Below are 14,436 nucleotides of genomic sequence, written 5' to 3'. Positions count from 1 at the left end.
AAAGGCCCAACACTAATAGAAGCTTGGAAACCGCCAATGATATCTAAACAAATTCAAAACAACAATAAATTAAGCAGGAATGAGATGAGATGGTGAAGAGAAGGGCTCACTGAACGTATAAATAGAGATATGGGTAGAAATCAAATATAATATATTAATAATAAAATTGTTTTATTTTTAGGAATAAATAAAATATTTCAATATTTCAACATTTTATGTAGGAAAGTGGTAATACATGCAACAATTATATTCGAAAGTCCATAAATATATATAATATTTAATAATAAATAAAATCTTATTTTAATCTTAATTTTAAATCAATTTTATATAAAAAGATAAATCAATTAAAAGAAAAAAAAACATTTTACATTTTATTATAAGGAAATGTGGACTTAATAAATAATACTTAAAAATGATACTATTGATTTGACATGCTATCTAATTCATATTTTAATATCCATATTAGATAACATAATTTTATATTTCAATTATAACTATAATTTATATTTTCATAAGCCAAAATATAACTCTCATCTATATAATATGATATAATATCATATTTCAAATCATAATTCCAAAATATACAAATATTTATATACTTAAAAATTTTACTTATTTAGATACAATTAAATTATAATTAATTATTATAATATTATATATTTATGTCAATTTATTTATTTTACTATTATATTTCTTTTCCAAATAAGGGCTCAATCAAAGTATAAATAGAAATATGGCTAAAAATTAAATGTAATATATTAATAAAAAATTATTTTATTTTTAAGAATAAATAAAATATTTCAATATTTTATTTATAATTCATATTCTACACATCAAAATGAAAGTGGTAATACATGCAAAGTCAATAAATATATATAACATTTAATAATAAATAGAATTTTCAATTAAGCAGGAATGAGATGAGCGGGTGAAGAGAAGGGCTCACTAAACCAATAAATAGAGATATGGCTAGAATTAAATACAATGTATTAATAATAAAATTGTTTTATTTTTAGGAATAAATAAAATATTTCAATATTTCAATAATCTATTTATAATTCACATTTTATATATGAAAGTGGTAATACATGCAACACTTATATTCGAAAGTCCATAACTATATATAATATTTAATAATAAATAAAATCTTATTTTAGATCTTAATTTTAAATCAATTTTATATAAAAAGATAAATCAATTAAAAGTAAAAAAAATATTTTACATTTTATTACAAGGAAATGTGGACTTAATAGATGATACTTAAAAATAATATTATTGATATGACATGCTATCTATGTCATATTTTAATATCCATATCAGATAACATGATTTTATATTTCAATTATAACTATAATTTATATTTTTATAAGTCAACATATAACTCTCATTTATATAATATAATATTATATTATATTTCAAATCATAATTCCAAAATATATAAGTATTTATATACTTAAAAATTTTGCTTATTCAGATACAATTAAATTCTAATTAATTATTATAATATTATATATTTATGTCAATTTATTTATTTTACTATTATATATTTTTTCCAAATAAGGGCTCAATCAAAGTATAAATAAAAATATGGCTAAAAATTAAATATAATATATTAATAGAAAATTATTTTATTTTTAAGAATAAATAAAATATTTCAATATTTTATTTATAATTCATATTCTACACATCAAAATGAAAGTGCTAATACATGCAAAGTCAATAAATATATATAACATTTAGTAATAAATAAAATTTTCAATTAAGCAAGAATGAGATGAGATGGTGAAGAGAAGGGCTCACTGAACCAATAAATAGAGATATGGCTAGAAATTAAATACAATGTATTAATAATAAAATTGTTTTATTTTTAGGAATAAATAAAATATTTCAATAATTTATTTATAATTCACATTTTATATAGAAAGTGTAATACATACAACAATTATATTCGAAAGTCCATAACTATATATAATATTTAATAATAAATAAAATCTTATTTTAGATCTTAATTTTAAATCAATTTTATATAAAAGATAATTCAATTAAAAGTAAAAGAAATATTTTACATTTTATTATGAGGAAATGTGGACTTAACCAATAATACTTAAAAATAATATTATTAATATGACATGCTATCTATGTCATATTTTAATATCCATATTAAATAACATGATTTTATATTTCAATTATAACTATAATTTATGTTTTCATAAGTGAATATATAACTCTCATTTATATAATATAATATTATATTATATTTCAAATCATAATTCCAAAATATATAAGTATTTATATACTTAAAAATTTTACTTATTTAGATATAATTAAATTCTAATTAATTATTATAATATTATATATGTATGTTAATTTATTTATTTTACTATTTTTTTTTTCTTAAATAAGGTCTCACTGAAAGTATAAATAGAAATATGGCTAGAAAGAGGCACCCATTGATTTTTTCTTGTCTCTGCCCTGGATTTCTCAACATTGGGTCCGTAAGAGGCACCCATTTGACCCCCCTTTGAAGACTATATAAAGGATACCTCCTCTCCTCATTTGGTACATTTATCTATCTCATGGTGAGTTGTGTTCCAACAAAGAAAGGAAGGATGGAGGGGGCCAAAAATCTTAGGATACTTGGAGCTTGTTTCTGGTTAGCTATTATGCTTTTGGTTTTCCAGATGTACTGATGAATTTAACTCTCTCTCATAAGGAAAGACTTTTTTGGGTTTTCCCCTTGTGGGTTATGCCTTGGCCTCGAGTCTAATTTTTGTGTCTCTTGTCTCATTGTCTCATGGTTATTTTTTTAATGCTCTTTCATGCTTATTGGTTGAAATCTTCTTCTATATAGTTGCTTAATGATATTGGATGAATGTTATGTGGAATTAAATATTAACTGATCATTAGAAGTAGTTATCATGTCGAAAAAAATTGTTCTAGCTTGTGCCCTAGAAATATCAACATATATCTCCAGGGTTAAAACTTTCAATCTCTTCAGCGCCCTTGAAGGAATACTCGTGGTTGGCGTTATTATATAAGACAATCATTGTTGGATAAGAAAAAAATCATTCTTTTACTGAATGTGCAATGTAACATTGAAATACTACATTGTTTAATAAACTATTTCTTAGATAGCCATCCTAATTAATAACGACCTTCTTAAACTCCTACAATATTGCAGTTTATATTTACTTTTATAGATTGGTTACCAACCTAATGCAATCAATTACACATTAAGATAACATGCCTATGATAAGAGGTTTTAAATTTCCAATAATATAACTCTTGAAAAGATGTTTGCAAAATGACACATCAAACTTCCACCAACCTTACGTTACTTCACCCATGTAAGTATGAGTGTAGAACTCATATATCCACTAAGTAAGATATTCTTCCAATGTTGGGAACTTATATATTGTGTTATAATAGTTAGTTGCAAATGATAAAATACACTTTTTTAATTCCATCACTAAAACCCATTTCAATCAACTATTGAATTGTATATTAATATGGCGTACCTATAGCCTTGTAACAATGTTATGAAGCCAAGACCTGGTTACCAATTAGTTTACCCATAGTTCACCTAATTCAATCAACAAATAAATGGTATATTAACATGATATACCTATACTCTTTTAACAATATTTTGAAGCCAAGACCTTCTTACCAAATAGTCCATTCATAATCCAATCCCATCTATCATTACACACTTTAAGATGATTACACATTTTAAGATGTGTTTATAAATTAAAATATTTTTATAAATTATGATAAAAAAATTTCTTTTTTATAATACAACTTGAGTCGGCCTAATGGTTAAGAGCATGTGTTTCTTCTTAAAAGGTCACAGGTTCAAAACTAGAGAGATAGAGTATGTATGTCTTCATAGGCTTAGTAGTCAAATCCACTTAGTGGTCAAATAACTGCACAAAAATGAGTCCTTTATCCTACAAACAAGAAAATTTGATATATAGCTTAACCATAACCTTAAAATTAGATAATAATAATAATTTTTTTTAAAATAATTATAAAAACCAAAATAAAGATCAAATAGCAACGTTGGCCATAATGGAACGTTGGCGTTAACCATATTGTGTCACTAGAAGTCTAGTTAGAGATGCCAACAGTGGTAGTTGTAGTAGCGTAATGCGATCCAATTTTCAAGTTACAACAGGTAAGTTTTGAATGATGAAATCTGGTAAGTAATTTCATAAGTAGCATATAAGTTAAAGTTAGCAGTTGTATGAAATTAAATATTAATATCTTTGCAGATTCAACTCTACTACATGTCCTAGATAGTGCTTTTAAAACCAAGAACATTGAGATAATAAATGTAAGTGGGTCCACTCATTGGAATTAAGAATAGGCTCTTGAACTTGACCCAACATGGATATCATAATAAGATGGTGGGTCCTAAGCTGCTGTTGAATTTTTTATTTTTTTTAACTAAATTTAATATGAATATGTATGACTTAAATTTTGTATAATAAAAGTGTTTCATGAATTTTTTAGAGATTAAATTTATTTATGCATTTAAAATTCATTTTTAAATAATATAGAAACATAATGTAATTAAAAATTATTTCACTAAATTCTAATTCAAAATTCTAGAATATAAAATAGTTAGAGAACATCAAAGAACAATGTTTTTAAATAGTGTGATTTTAAAAAAATTCTAAAACAGTTAAACAAATTTAAGCTGGAAGATTCTAATTCTCTTTCTTGAATTCTTGTTGGAAGTGGGAGCACATTCCAATTCTCGTTCCTGTTTAATGTGTCAGTGGTGTGTCAGCATAAAAGATGGGAGTGGGAGCGCAGGTGAGATTCAAATTCTGGTTTAGTGGTGTGTCAGCGTAAAAACTGGGAGTGAGAGGTAAAAACGGGGAGTGGGTCGAAAAGCAGGGAATACCTAATTTACAGTTCAACAAGTATAAACCAAAAGCATTATAAAAATCTAAATCTGGAAATGTTCTAAAATAAAAAAATTGATGATTTTAATTTTTCTCCTGAAAATGCAAACCTTTTAAGAATCCATGTATGGCAGCATCATACGTATGGGCAAATCTGAAGAGTCTGTGTTGTCTTTAAAAAGCGTGGACAGTTGATGTCGTTTGATTTGGGTGGAGGGAAAGGGTTTTTTAAGCCTTTTCGATTATTAATAAAGTGGAGTTCCTGAGTAAAGTTGGATCAAAGGTAGAAACGTAGGATAAAGTGGCGGGAAGGTAGAAACGTGTGATTCAAGCTATTTTTCAACTTTCACGCGTGGGGATCTGTTGCTCTTGAATATGAGGCCTTACCTACCTCTTGGCTAAAGGGTTTTAACAGAATATCATACCCATTGAATGGGCAACCAAGTTTTTACTCTTATATCTTGTTTGAATTTTGGATTCAAACACATCCAATAAGGACAGAATATCATACCCATTGAATGGGCAACCAAGTTTTTACTCTTATATCTTGTTTGAATTTTGGATTCAAACACATCCAATAAGGATTTTAGTTTTGAGGAGTCTTGATGTCAATCAGTCTTGAAGAGACCTGCATTGATGCAGAGGAAATGGATCCTGAAGTGGCCACGTGGTCTCCAGTTAGACAGAAACAGAAGCAAGCAAAAGATTTCGCTCGTGCTCTGGAGAAGAGTGCCTACAGATTTGATGGGCAAGGGAATTTCTTTGAGAAGGATTGGGATCAGGGGTTAAATTTGACGGGTGACCTTATCCGTCAAGGAATTTTTTTATGACGTTTTTATTTTTAAACTGCCCATCATATGACTTTTAAAATTTATTTGTACAAGTTTTATCTAATTTCAAATTGTACTCATAATTGTTTAAATTTTTCATTTTTTGTTGTACAATTGGGCTCAAGTCTCATTGCTACACTTTGTTTTGAGACCTGCTGATTATGAATCCCTGCCAATTGTATGCGGCTTTTTCACAGAGGATGACAACTTCTGATCACAAAACTTCAAAGCCAAAATACGCGTTAATCCACAGTTGCTCTGGTGGGGTTACTGGTTCTCGGTATGGCATCACTTTGGACATACGGCAAGGAATGGAGAAATTAAAGCAACGTATAGTGACAGAATAAAAGTAGATCATCACCGACAGCATTCCATATTTTTATTATGTTTGCATATATGCATTTCCATTCTAATATATTTTTATTATGTTTGCATGTATGGATTTCCATTCTAATAAAATATATACCGCAAAATCTGCCAGAAAGGAAAAGTTTAAAATTGTTTTGAATATTAGTCTCTAAGAAATCGGTCATGGTCCTCCAATAACCAACCCAACGTGCGAATTTGAACTATTTTAGGCATCATATTTGGTATATGATAAGCGGCGTGCACATTCAAACAAACTTCACCGAGCATTTTTATAAAGTAAATTTTCAGAAATAATTCACAATAACACACCATAACATATAATACTAGCAATTGTCCCAAAAGGTACAAAGAGAGGCCGATAGGATTAGTAAAAGGAGAAGACCTATATAGATAGGCAAGCATATATAAAGCGCAGTAGTGACGAAGGCACTAACCACGATGACCAGCGTGTACCAGCGGAAAAGTAAATAACAGTGTTTTACATGGTAATTGAAAAGTTGCGAATTAGATTTGCAAATATTAAAACAAATCACTTACATTGGTGGTTCACACTATAACTAAAACATTAACTAATTGTAAGATGCTTTTCATAAAATTCATTTAATATCATTTATATAGATGAACCAAAAAATAGTTTTGTGCAATTGGATGAGAAAGCGTTGATAACAAAAACATAAGAGATAAACCCAATCAACTCAGAAAATGTGAATTTGCAGTCCTGCATCTCAAAATTGCAAGGCAGACGTTTACTGAAAAAAAAACACGTAAGTAATTGCTCTTCGTTATATCTTCTTGAAATGCACTTCTAAGTACTAAAATAATACGTTAGAATACCGCAGTCCTAGAATATGAAGCATCAAGATATTAATATAGTAAGTTTAATTTTATCTGCATATTCTAATACCCATCTTTTGAATCTGCTTAGACAACTTGAGGACACGCTTGTTAGTTAGTTTCAAAACTTCGGCACGTTTAATTAACAAAACATGGTATGTGTCAATGGAGAACCCCAATCTATCATTGTCCAAGGAAGGTTGGGTCATTTGACTAAAATGGTACTAAGTGCTGATACTCTGTAATGTTGGGCCTAAATGTTAACATTGATGATGCAACCCACGTTTGGATCTGCGCTTTCGGCCCAGGGTCTGGCCATACACACTAATCCATTAGGGGTAAATCATAAATGGGATTATTACATTTTCAGCTACGTAAATGAATGTTTGCTATATAAATGAATGTTTTTTTTTATGTTTTCTTTATATTTTCTTATTTTTTCTCTCTCCTCATTTTTTGAATGCAAAACCTCTAAATTCCGTTGTTTGTCTCATTTTGTTTCCTGTTTACTGTTTCTGGTAACATAGTTTTGAGATGTTTAATATTCTTATTGGAAGAAATGAAGAAAAAATTACAAGGGATGGTTGTTGCAAATGATTAGTACATTGTATGTCTAGTAGATTCAGTTGGATGATGTTTGGGTGAAGGTTCATAGGAAGTTACTATATTTTTTAAGGTCTCTAGCAGTTGAATGCCATTCAAAGATAGATTACGACTGTATTGTATTCAGTTATGAAATAATTTCCAGTTCAGTTAGGGAAACCAATTTATCATTGAGGAGAAAGTTCAAACAACTTTCATAGCGCAGAAGGTAACATGCCACCTCCATCAATTATATACATTCTGTCTGGAACATGCCTGCGTTGATGCAGAGTTCTGCGATCTGGACTGAGAGGAAAGGGTGGCAAGCAGACTCTGGTTATCAGTCTCATATTATCATAGTTCGCTTGTCAGTCTACCTTGCTTTATGCAATACACACACACCTGTGAGTTAATTTTTAGTGTAACTGTTTCTAGAGTCCTAGGCAGTTTTCCTATGGGATACATTCCTACAAGCAGCAGAAACATATTCCCTATACACTCTAGTTTTATGCTGTATTAAATCTAAGCGGTATCAAAATTCTATGTTAGTAGATTGATCTCAAGCTGCAACGGATGACAAGGAGCATTAACAGATGCTTGGAAATTAACACAAAAACCAAATGAAACGCAGTGTTGATGGATACTGTTAACATTTTATAATTAACCTCTTCCACTTACCATATTAAAGAAAAAGCTTCGCTGAATGTAATGGTTTCTGAATATTGTTGTTGATATCTAGAAAAGAGTAAAAATTGTGTTTAACTGATATTATAATTAGTATTATAGAATGGGTTAGTTTTATATTTCAAAAAAGAAACCCAACACTCTCATTATCGTATTTTGTAGAAGATGAAATGGCAAGGGGAGATCTGGATTATTCCAAAGGATAAATGATGATACAAAAGGCTCAAAAAAACCTTATGGTTACCGGTATGTCCTTTTGAACACCATTAGTGGACTGTTGATGATGTGATAACAGATGTTAAATTTTTTTAGATAAGTCATATGTTACTGATCAGAAAATTGTAAGTATCAATACGTGGCAGCAACCTAACCTATGGGTCCATATCGTCTTTGACTTTTCACAACATTGTGTCTAGTTGAAGCCATGATGCCTTAACCACCTCTCCTTGTGGATCTTCTCGTTGATTATGGAGTAGTATATCATGCAGACACTGCAAATCATAACGTACAGCTATGATTTGCTGTATGTGCTTTTGTGAACATGGACATTGCAGTTGATAAGAAGAAATATCATATGACCATTCTCCATACAACTGTTAGATGATATGACAACAACATCCCTTCCACTTTTTTGTATCATTTAAATGATTTTTAATGCAGGGCTATCAGATTATTTTAGGATTGTGATTTTGGACATCAAGGTTTAGTTTATTTCTTTATTATGGTGGCTGTAATGATGGCTTCTTATCATTTGTAATCTTGAGATTATTGGACATGGTAAATTGATATTGGAATTGGATTTAGGTCCATATCTGCAAATTTCTAAGCAATTGAGAGTTTTAGAAAACAGAGTAAACCTACTATCAAAATATCAAAATAAACTACTATTAGTAAACCTGCTATACTACCTCTTCTCTTATCATATCATTATCATAATTCTGCTATAATTGCCACTACTGTCATCTTGATACTATTACTGCTGCGAATGTACCACTTCATTCCACAACCAAACTGATCTCATCAATACAATGCTTTCCACTGTAAAATGCTAGGAGCAAGCATTTGAACAAAAATTTAAAGTAATTATCATCAGAATGTATAATACTCCTTACTGGAAAAAACCTAACAAGATCTTAACAATACTTTGATCAATAATAAAACCAAGCATGAAACCCTAGCTCATCAAGATATTGTTACTTCTTGAGGTGCATCAAACTCTGGCTATCCCTTACTGACCAAGAGCCAAATAATTATGCAACAAGGAAATTAGGCTAGTATGCACTCTATCACCACACAAGTATCTCCTCATAAACATTATAAGATCACATCCTTGATCGACATACAGGTTTTACCCAATTAGTTTTCACAATCTACAGTGTTAACATTCAACATTCTATACATCAAGATGGAATTCTAAGCTCAATTGTGTCATGACTTCGCTTAATGTTGATGAATTCGTCTTTCTGCCCATACAATCCAAAACCCTCTCTGTAGCACAACAAACTATTAAATTCTAGATAAAAACCGTTTGAACCATCAAGTCCAGCTTTTAACTACCAACCCTCTGCAACGACTTCACAATTGCTTTATTCAGAGAGCTGGAACACTCTCAACGTGTTGGTACAACAATAACTCACAACAACTATCTATGCAATTTCTTCTCTTCTCATACACACACTTCTCACGACATCATTCTATATCGGATTTCATTAACCCAACAACCATATAACAGGTAATACATTCCATACATTTCAACACACAACTCCTAATCATACTCTGTCTTCAAGGGATCATAAGAGATCCAACAACCAACATCATACATTGTGCAATTTTCACCACAACACTTATTAACCAAATCACATTATATGTAATCCTTGTTCGATCCACTTTTGATCTCAATGCAAGATAGGCTCAGAGTGCAACAAAATAGATTTGAATTGTAGTCACTCATTCCACAGAGAAGAGCTCTATACGAAATCGTATGAATGCAGTTTGTCCTTAGAACCATATAAGAGCTAAATTACAGATGCAGGGTTTTTAGAACTCTCAAAGATGAAGGTGCAAATATTGTTAAATCCACTGGTAAGAATTCCTCAACCTGCAAAGAACACAACAATGATGAGAAAATGAAATTGCAAAAATAAATTGAGAGTAATTATCAAATGCCAAAGAAGAGGGGAATGGAGCAAATCAAAGGTCTGATTCCCTCAAAGAAAAACACTGCAACCCCATTTGCAAATGGTAAGGCCTTCGGACATTTCAATGCGCAAAAAACTGAACCCTTCTTTTTCCAGCTCATAATTCAGAAAAATACTCAACTTCTTCCATTTTAATACACAAAATCTTCCATTTTAATACACAAAATCAAGACATATAACAGATGAACACGATATAGCCCTAACCTGTTGATTCGAAATCCACGAGTCTTCCAGATCGATGGTAGTCTTCCACTGAAATTATAAGTTCAAATCAATGTTTGAGGCATTAAATCTTCTACATAAACTCACAAACAAACCACACAAAAAGTTGAAATGTGAAGGATCTAAGATTTTTACCTTTCAGAGGACATTTTCACTTCAGGAACCTCTGATTAAACTTGAATTTATGCAAAATAGAACAGCTTGTAAAACCTTAACCGATACCAAATTTGACAATCAAACAAGCATTAAAAACAACCAGAAAACATACCAAAATTCATGTTCATCTTCGCATCAACGCCACAATCGTGCATATCAGTAACAGCTATAGGGATGTCCTTATTGTAGGCAGCACAGAGATTACATTGAAAACACAAATTCTATCGTTGTAAAAAATGCTCCAAAACCATAAAAGAGAAACAGAAGCCGCGTGAGAGTCTACAAAAATAACTGGAAGTCGTTACCATCGCTAATAAAACCGCTGTCATCAGTAACCCTCTTCAAAGCAGAAAAATCGAAGTCTACCCTCTTCCGGGACCTTAGAGGTTTGCTTTTGCTTTTCACAGATATATATGGTTGTTCATGGAAACAAGATCAAAAGGAAGTCTTAAACGACAAAGTAAGAGGGACTTTGGAAACCCTCCTTATAACATTAAGAGATTTTTGTAAGCTCTCCAACATATCGAGCATAAAAAATCTGCAACAAAAGGTCTAGGGCTTCATCAATGATCAATGCTTCAAAGTTATAAACGACTCTATGTAGAAGAATTATAAAAGAGCTAAATTACAGATGCAGGGTTTTTGGAACTCTCAAAGATGAAGATGCAAATATTGTTAAAGCCACTGGTAAGAATTCCTCAACCTGCAAAGAACACAACAATGATGAGAAAATGAAATTGCAAAAATAAATTAAGAGTAATTATCAAATGCCAAAGAAGAGGGAAATGGAGCAAATCAAAGGTCTGATTCCCTCAAAGAAAAACGCTGCAACCCCATTTGCAAATGGTAAGGCCTTCGGACATTTCAATGCGCAAAAAACCGAACCCTTCTTTTTCCAGCTCATAATTCAGAAAAATACTCAACTTCTTCCATTTAATACACAAAATCTTTTAACACACAAAATCAAGCACGATATAGCCATAACCTGTTGATTCGAAATCCATGAGTCTTCCAGATCGATAGTAGTCTTCCACTGAAATATTGTTCGATAAATCCACCCATGCAACTTGGTTATTTCCCAATAGATCCTCCGCCATGCCATGTATTGCAACCCTGCAAATAGGTTAGATTGGCGATACACTGTAGGATACCATACCACGGCGGTATACATCCATGTATTGCAGGTGTTATTTCGAACAATAATTTCAGTGGTAGAATACCATCCGGAAGAGGAGCAACCAAAAAGGAAAGACATTATTCGCTCACAGAACATACAAACATCAAGCAACCATTACTTTCTTTTACAAGTTCAGTGTCCTTCAAACCAAGTCCAGTGTCCTTCAAACCCTAAGTTGTGTTCCTCGCTATAGGGTTTGTGTTCCTCGCTACCTAGATATCTGCCAATAAAATATAAACAAGAATCCTAATTCGAATAGTCCACCATTAACTATCAAGAAAAAGCTATGAACTCTTAAGTGGGCTTCAGATCGTCAAACACCATGACCAAATCCCGCCACTATTAACAGGCGAAACTCGATCATTATGCTGAGGACTTTCAATCTCAAGGGACTTTTCTTCTTCTTGGCATCCCCGCGCCCAAAAACCACCGCTTCCCCATTCTTGAGAGCCAGAGTAGGCGGTAACCCGCCCAAGCGCCTACAGCGACGATTTCCTCTGCAAAATACCTTCGAAGCTGAGACATACAGAGTTGTCTCCGACGGCAGTGGTAGGCGGAGAAAATCGCGAACAAATCTCCGAACGCAGAACAGGCAGGCGGAGAAAACCGCGAACAAATCTCCGAACGCAAAACAGGCAGAGCAGAAAACGGACAGATATGGTTGAAGAAAACAGGGAGTGAAAACCGCGAACAAATCTCCGAACGCAGAACAGGCAGAGCAGAAAACAGACAGATATGGTTGAAGAAGAAAACAGGTAGTTCCCGAAATCGCTGAGGAGAAACATAAATTGCACGACAGATGTGAAGAATTTGCCCACTGAATGTGCACGGCAGCTGTGAAGCTTAGAAGCAAAAGGAGGACGAAAAGGCTCACTCAAAAGAAGGCCTATCGGCCTAATAATTGGGCTTTAATTAAAACTTTTCTAAATTGTTTGTGAATACAAAAATAAATAAACCCAAAACAACAAATAATTCGCAATAACATATAATAGAATTGGGCTCTAATTAAAACTCTTCCAAATTGTTTCTGAATACAAAAATAAATAAACCCAAAACAACCGATGTAAAATCTCAAAAAAAAATATTATACCGAAATTTCCGTAAAGATGTAATCCTAAACTTAAATACTTCTCTAAACTAGTAAACAGTACGGCCAATTCCTAGTAATTCATTTTTCTTCGGTGCTGGATTCTTTTTTGGGCAGTAAATATATTTATACATTACTTAGAAAAAGTTGTAATGAATCGTTAGCTCTGAAGATAGATATTTGACCCAAATGCCGTGAAAAATTGGAGATTTAGGGTATAAATATAATATGAATTTAGGACTGGGGTGTATTTTAGCCCTTGTTTTCCTTTCATTCTCGGTAGTACTGCTTCTTCTGCATCTAAATGCCTCGTTAACAGAGATTGCAATTCCTTCAAAGTTTACATGGATAGTGCGGCACCATCACTTCAATACCCCGCCGCCTTAAAACGAAAAAAAAAAATCTGCTGCAATTTTTTTAAAAATGCATGGTATAACTTAAAACCCCCTGGGTAGGGGTTCCCGGCCCTTTTTGAGAGAAAGGATCCATTTTTCAAAATTTGGTTAGAAATTGGAAAAATTGTAATTTTTTTTATGAATAGTGATGATATTCATTGTTTTGTGCTATTTTTTTTATGCAGGTTGACATATTAGCAATATTCAAATAAAACCAAGTTATCTGAAATTATTAGGGATATTCAAATAAAACCAAGTTACCTGAAATTACTAGTGGGTAGTCTATAAATGACAGGCTTTCACTCCTTTCAAATATTTCTAATTCTTAGACAATTAACCTATTTCTTTAAATATGAAAAAAAAACGATAAAAATTAACTAGCGAAAACAGTCTTAAACCCAATTTTACATTTCAATTAAATATTGCCATTGTACTAAAATATCACGAAACCTCTAAAAAGAAATGAAAAACCTCAGTAAACTACACCCTGTGATTCTGTGCTGTCATTGTCAAAAGTAAACCTCACCTTGTAGCTCAGCCGGATCGTAAGCAGAGTCTGTGGTTCACTATCGAAATAAATGGGAGAAATTGCAGATGAATGGGCAGATTCTCGCTCAAACAGCAGCCAAATACGCCAAACAGCAGCCCATGCTATCTATATGACAGAGGCGAGAGAAGAGCAAGTCACGGAAAAAGCTCCAACGGATTCAAGCGGAGAAGGGGAGACTCAGAGAGCTTTTACGAAGATAAAGCTGGAAATATTTCAGTGGTCCGGGCGTATGATGGCCTATGGGGAGCGTTTGAGTACCTCTCAGGCATGCACACAGTACAGACAAACTGTTCCTTGTCTTAGATAGACCATATCTGATTGTGTGATTTCACTCGAGCGCAGCGCGCTGGACACCATCAACCAAATTTAATAATGCCATTAACAGCTCTCAGTGGATTGTAAATGCTCCAGGCTCAGAATTTATTTCAATTCGTGAAAGTTG

At 31.9% G+C, this 14,436-nt stretch overlaps 1 protein-coding gene and 1 long non-coding RNA gene across 2 annotated transcripts in view; both read right to left on the bottom strand.

Annotated features, from left to right (window-relative positions):
* LOC149237810 (uncharacterized) overlaps window positions 1–14,436 on the bottom strand; it is a 273,154-nt gene that overhangs the window by 19,603 nt on the left and 239,115 nt on the right. The gene's annotated exons all lie outside the window — the stretch shown is intronic.
* On the bottom strand, window positions 10,121–12,809 carry LOC149237815 (uncharacterized). Its single transcript, XR_016246322.1, has 2 exons — window positions 10,612–12,809; window positions 10,121–10,307 (listed from the first exon to the last, which is right to left on the bottom strand). It is a non-coding gene; the product is annotated as an uncharacterized LOC149237815 (long non-coding RNA).

This window comes from Pinus tabuliformis, chromosome 8 (genome assembly GCF_031772625.1).
Source record: "Pinus tabuliformis cultivar Carrire ecotype Pingquan chromosome 8, CPIR1, whole genome shotgun sequence".
NCBI classification, from domain to species: Eukaryota; Viridiplantae; Streptophyta; class Pinopsida; order Pinales; family Pinaceae; genus Pinus; species Pinus tabuliformis.
The sequence above is the reverse complement of the archived record's forward strand: the minus strand, read 5'-3'. Positions and strand labels throughout refer to the sequence as shown.